Genomic DNA, 5,552 nt, shown 5'->3' on the forward strand with positions numbered 1-5,552 from the left:
CGACTGATCGGGAGAGGATTAGGAGGTTCGTGGATGGCCTCAACTATTCACTACGCATTTAGATGACCAGAGAGAGGGTTTTGGGTGCCTCATTCGAGGAGGTAGTTGACATTGCTCGTGATATTGAGGCGATTCGCCGCAGGGAGCGTGAGGAGAGAGAGGCCAAGAGGCCTCGGAGTTCAGGCAGTTTCAGTAGTGCTCCGTCTAGGGGCCAGTTCCAGCGTGGTAGAGGTCGTTCCTTCAGGCCTCCTCACTCAGCTCGCCCTGAGTATAGTGGGGCTTCTTCAGGCTGTGGTCATCAGGGATTTCAGCAGGGCCAGCCTTCACTTAGTGCCCTTCCCGCACAGAGCTCTTCTCATGCCTCTTCAGCTCAGGGTTCTTCTGCAGCGAGGGGATCCCTTTAGTCCCCTTCTCCAGCACCAGGCAGTTGCTACGAGTGCGGTGAGTTTGGCCATATGAAGAGGGAGTGTCCTCGGTGTCGTGGTAGCCAGTATCAGCAGAGGGATCAGCCTTCATCTTCTACTCCATCTACTTCAGCACCCTCCCAGTCAGATAGGGGTAGGGGCCAGGCAGCCAGGGGCCGCCCCAGGGGTGGAGACCGATCTGGTGGTGGCAAGGCTCGATTCTATGCTCTCCCAGATAGGAGGGATGCCATTGCATCAGATGTTGTTATCACAGGTATTATCTCAGTCTGCCACAGGGATGCCTATGTCCTATTTGATCCCAGTTCTACCTATTCCTATGTGTCTTCATATTTTGCTCATCACCTGGGTACGACCCGTGGGTGTCTTGCTTTACCTTTGCATGTATCTACCCCGGTGGGTGATAATATTGTTGTAGACCATGTGTATCGGTCTTGTCTAGTGACTATTGGGGGTCTGGAGACCCGAGTTGATTTGTTGCTGTTGAGCATGGTAGATTTTGATGTTATTCTGGGTATGGATTGGCTATCTCCGTGCCATGCTATTCTGGACTGTCATGCCAAGACAGTCACATTGGCCATACCGGGTGTTCCGAAGATTGAGTGGCGTGGTATGACTGACTATGTTCCCAGCAGGGTGATTTCTTTTCTAAAGGCCCAGCGGATGGTTGGGAAAGGTTGTCTATCGTATTTGGCTTTCGTGAGAGATGTCGGAGCTGAGACTCCTAGTCTTGATTCTGTTCCCGTTGTGAGGGATTTTCCTGATGTGTTTCCTGCAGACCTGCCGGGCATGCCACCGGACAGGGACATTGATTTTGGTATTGATCTGGTGCCGGGCACTCAGCCCATCTCTATTCCTCCCTATCGTATGGCACCAGCAGAGTTGAAAGAGTTGAAGGAGCAGCTTCAGGAACTCCTAGATAAGGGGTTCATCCGTCCGAGTGTGTCACCGTAGGGTGCACCGGTCTTATTTGTGAAGAAGAAGGAGGGCATAATGAGAATGTGCATTGACTACAGGCAATTGAACAAGGTGACAGTGAAGAACAAGTATCCCCTGCCCCGTATTGACGATTTGTTTGACCAGCTTCAGGGGGCAAAGGTATTCTCCAAGATTGACCTCCGTTCAGGCTATCACCAGCTGAAGATCAGGGATTCAGATATAATGAAGACTGCCTTCAGGACTAGATATGGGCACTATGAGTTTCTGGTTATGTTCTTCGGGCTGACTAATGCCCCAGCCGCATTCATGCACTTGATGAACAGCGTATTTCAGCCGTATCTGGATTCATTTGTGATTGTTTTTATTGATGATATCCTAGTGTACTCGCGTAGCCAGGAAGAGCACGCGCGGCATTTGAGAGGGGTATTACAGAGATTGAGGGAGGAGAAGCTTTATGCAAAGTTCTCCAAGTGTGAGTTTTGGCTTCGTTCTGTGGCTTTCCTGGGGCACGTGGTGTCCAGTGATGGTATTTAGGTTGATCCAAAGAAGATAGAGGCGGTGCAGAGTTGGCCTAGACCGTCCTCAGCCACAGAGATTCGGAGTTTCCTCGGTTTGGCGGGTTATTATCGCCGGTTCGTCCAGGGTTTTTCATCTATTGCTTCGCCCTTGACCAAGTTGACGCAGAAGAGTGCACCATTTGTATGGTCGGACGAGTGCGAGGAGAGCTTTCAGAAGCTCAAGACAGCTTTGACCACAGCTCCAGTATTGGTATTGCCATCAGCTTCAGGTTCTTACACTGTATATTGTGATGCTTCGAGAGTGGGGATCGGATGTGTGTTGATGCAGGAGGGTAGAGTTATTGCATATGCTTCTCGTCAGTTGAAGCCCCGAGAAGAACTACCCCCGTGCATGATTTGGAGTTGGCTGCTATAGTTCATGCTTTGAAGATTTGGAGGCACTACTTATATGGAGTATCTTGTGAGGTATTCACGGATCACCGCAGTCTTCAGCATTTGTTCAAGCAGAAGGATCTTAATTTGAGGCAGCGGAGGTGGCTTGAGTTACTCAAGGATTATGATATTATCATTTTGTATCACTCGGGGAAAGCCAATGTGGTGGCCGATGCTTTAAACCGGAAGGCGGTCAGTATGGGTAGTTTGGCGTACATTCCAGTTGGGGAGAGGCCCTTTGCAGTTGATGTCCAGGCTTTGGCCAATCGGATGGTGAGGTTAGATATTTCGGAGCCTAGTCGGGTGTTGGCTTGTGTGGTTTCTCGGTCTTCCTTGTATGACCGCATTAGAGAGCGCCAGTATGATGAACCGCATTTGCTTGTCCTTAAGGACAGGGTCCAGCATGGTGATGCCAGAGATGTGTCTATTGATGATGATGGCGTGTTGAGGATGCAGGGCCGGATTTGCGTGCCCAATGTGGATGGGCTTCGGGAGTTGATATTAGAAGAGGCCCACAGCTCGCGGTATTCCATTCATCCGGGTGCCGCGAAGATGTATCAGGATTTGAGGCAGCACTACTGGTGGAGGAGAATGAAGAAAGATATTGTGAGTTATGTAGCTCGGTGTCTCAACTGTCAGCAGGTCAAATATGAGCATCAGAGGCCCGGTGGTGTACTTCAGCGGATGGATATACCAGAGTGGAAGTGGGAGAGGATTACTATGGATTTTGTGAGTGGTCTCCCTCGTACCTCGAGGAAGTTTGATTCGATTTGGGTGATTGTGGATCGGTTGACCAAGTCCGCGCACTTCATTCCGGTGTGTACTACCTATTCTTCGGAGCGGCTGGCAGGGATTTTCATCCGGGAGATTGTTCGGTTGCATGGGGTCCCAGTTTCCATTATCTCAGATAGAGGTACTCAGTTTACTTCCCAGTTTTGGAGGACTTTTCAGCGAGAGTTGGGTACACAGGTGGAGCTGAGCACAGCATTTCATCCTCAGACGGACGGGCAGTCCGAGCGTACCATTCAGATATTGGAGGACATGTTGTGTGCCTGTGTTATTGATTTTGGAGGTTCTTGGGCTGAGTTCTTGCCACTTGCAGAGTTTGCTTACAACAACAGCTATCAATCCAGTATTCAGATGGCGCCGTATGAGGCCTTATATGGGAGACGGTGTAGATCTCCGGTTGGTTGGTTTGAGCCCGGCGAGGCTAGGCTATTGGGGACAGAATTGGTCCAGGATACCTTAGAGAAGGTGAAAGTGATCCAGGAGAGACTTCGTACAGCTCAGTCGCGTCAGAAGAGTTATGCGGATCGGAAGGTTCGAGATGTATCCTATATGGTGGGCAAGAAGGTCTTGTTGAAGGTTTCGCCCATGAAGGGCGTTATGAGGTTTGGAAAGAAAGGGAAGTTGAGTCCGCGGTTCATTAGGCCTTTTGAGGTACTTAGGAAGATTGGGGAGGTGGCCTATATGCTTGCTTTGCCACCCAGCTTGTCGGGGGTTCATCCGGTATTCCATGTTTCTATGCTCCGGAAGTATGTTGGGGACCCGTCTCATGTGTTAGACTTCAGCACGGTTCAGTTGGATGATGACTTGACCTATGATGTGGATCCAGTGGCTATTTTGGGTCGTCAGGTTCGAAAGTTGAGATCAAAGGATATAGCTTCGGTGAAGGTGCAGTGGAGAGGTCGGCCCATGGAGGAGGCTACCTGGGAGACCGAGCAGGAGATGCGGAGCAGATATCCTCACCTATTTGATACTTCAGGTATGTTCCTTGACCCGCTCGAGGACGAGCATTTGTTTAAGTTGGGAAGGATGTGACGACCCGACCCGTCGTCTCATGTGTTACCGCCCCGTTTTCCCCGTTTATTGCTTCTTCATGTTCCATTATCGGCATTTGGTGTGTTAGAGTTGAATTGGTTTGGTTTTGGTAGAAAATGAGACACTTAGTCTCTTTAAGGAAGGCTTGTTTTGAAAAAGTCAATCGGAGATTGACTATTTAGTTAGAGGGCTCGGATGTGATTTCCGGTGATTCGGTTAGCTTCGGGGGATGATTTGTGACTTAGGAGTGCGATCGGAATTGATTTTGGGGGTCTGGTGTAGAATTAGGCTTGAATTGGCGAAGTTAGTATTTTGGCGAATTCCGGTTGGTAGGTGAGATTTTGATCCGGAGGTCGGAATGGGATTACGGGAGTTGCAGTAGTTCCGTTAGGTGATTTTGGATGTGTGTGCAAAATTTCAGGTCATTCGGAGGTGTTTTGGTCGGGTTTTTGATCAAATGCGTATTTCGAAAGTTTTGAAGAAACTTAGGCTTGAATCCGATGTGATTTAATGGTTTTAGCGTTGTTCGATGTGTTTTGAAGATTGGAACAAGTTTGAATAATGTTTTAGGATGTGTTGGCGCTTTTGGTTGAGGTCCCGGCGGCCTCGGGGTGATTTCGGGTGGTCAATCGGACCAATTTTGGACTTTAAAAGTAGCAGATTTTCAGCTGTTGGTGTTGCAGAGATTTGCCCTTCGCGTTCGCGTGGGTGATGTCGCGAACGCGTAGAGGAAATGTGAGGGCTTGGGAATTTGGTCTTTCGCGTTCGCATGGAAGAGGGCCGCGTTCGCGAAGTTCTGGAAGGCAAAGCATCGCGTTCGCGTTGGTGGTAACGCGTTCGCATAGAAGGGAATCAAGGCCTTGTGAAATAGTTCAATGCGTTTGCGTCATAGGGCACGTGTTCGCGTAGTTAAAGTTTCTGAAGCATCGCGTTCGCTGCTTGGGCACCGCGTTCGCGTAGGGTTAATTCCTGGTCAATATTTTCTGGTCATCACGAACGCGGGGGTGTTGACCGCGTTCGCGTAAGGTAAATTGACCTGGGCAGAAGGGTTTTCAAATCATATCATCCGCGAAGCTTGGTCCATTTTCCTCCATTGTTGAGTATTTTGAGATCTCTTTGGGACAAATTGAAGAGGGATTCAAGGAGGATTGATTGGAGGTAAGTTCCTTGGCCTAAATACACGAGATTATGATAAATTTAACATGGAAATTAGTGGAAATTCATCAAAAATGGGGTAAGTTAGGGCTTGAGAAATTATAATTTAAAAATGGAATTTGAAGGGTCAAATGGACTCCGATTTTGGTAAATTTGATATGTATGGACTCGTGGCGAGACCCGGTGATGTGAATTTTGTAATTTTTCGAGAAGTGGGCCCGGGGCTCGGGTTTTGCCTACTTCGTGATCTTCGATGTTTTTCGAG

General features: G+C 49.0%; 1 pseudogene; it reads left to right on the forward strand.

The window, feature by feature from the left end:
- On the forward strand, positions 456–4,069 carry LOC109224485 (annotated as a pseudogene).

This window comes from Nicotiana attenuata, chromosome 3 (assembly GCF_001879085.1).
Source record: "Nicotiana attenuata strain UT chromosome 3, NIATTr2, whole genome shotgun sequence".
NCBI lineage: Eukaryota > Viridiplantae > Streptophyta > Magnoliopsida > Solanales > Solanaceae > Nicotiana > Nicotiana attenuata.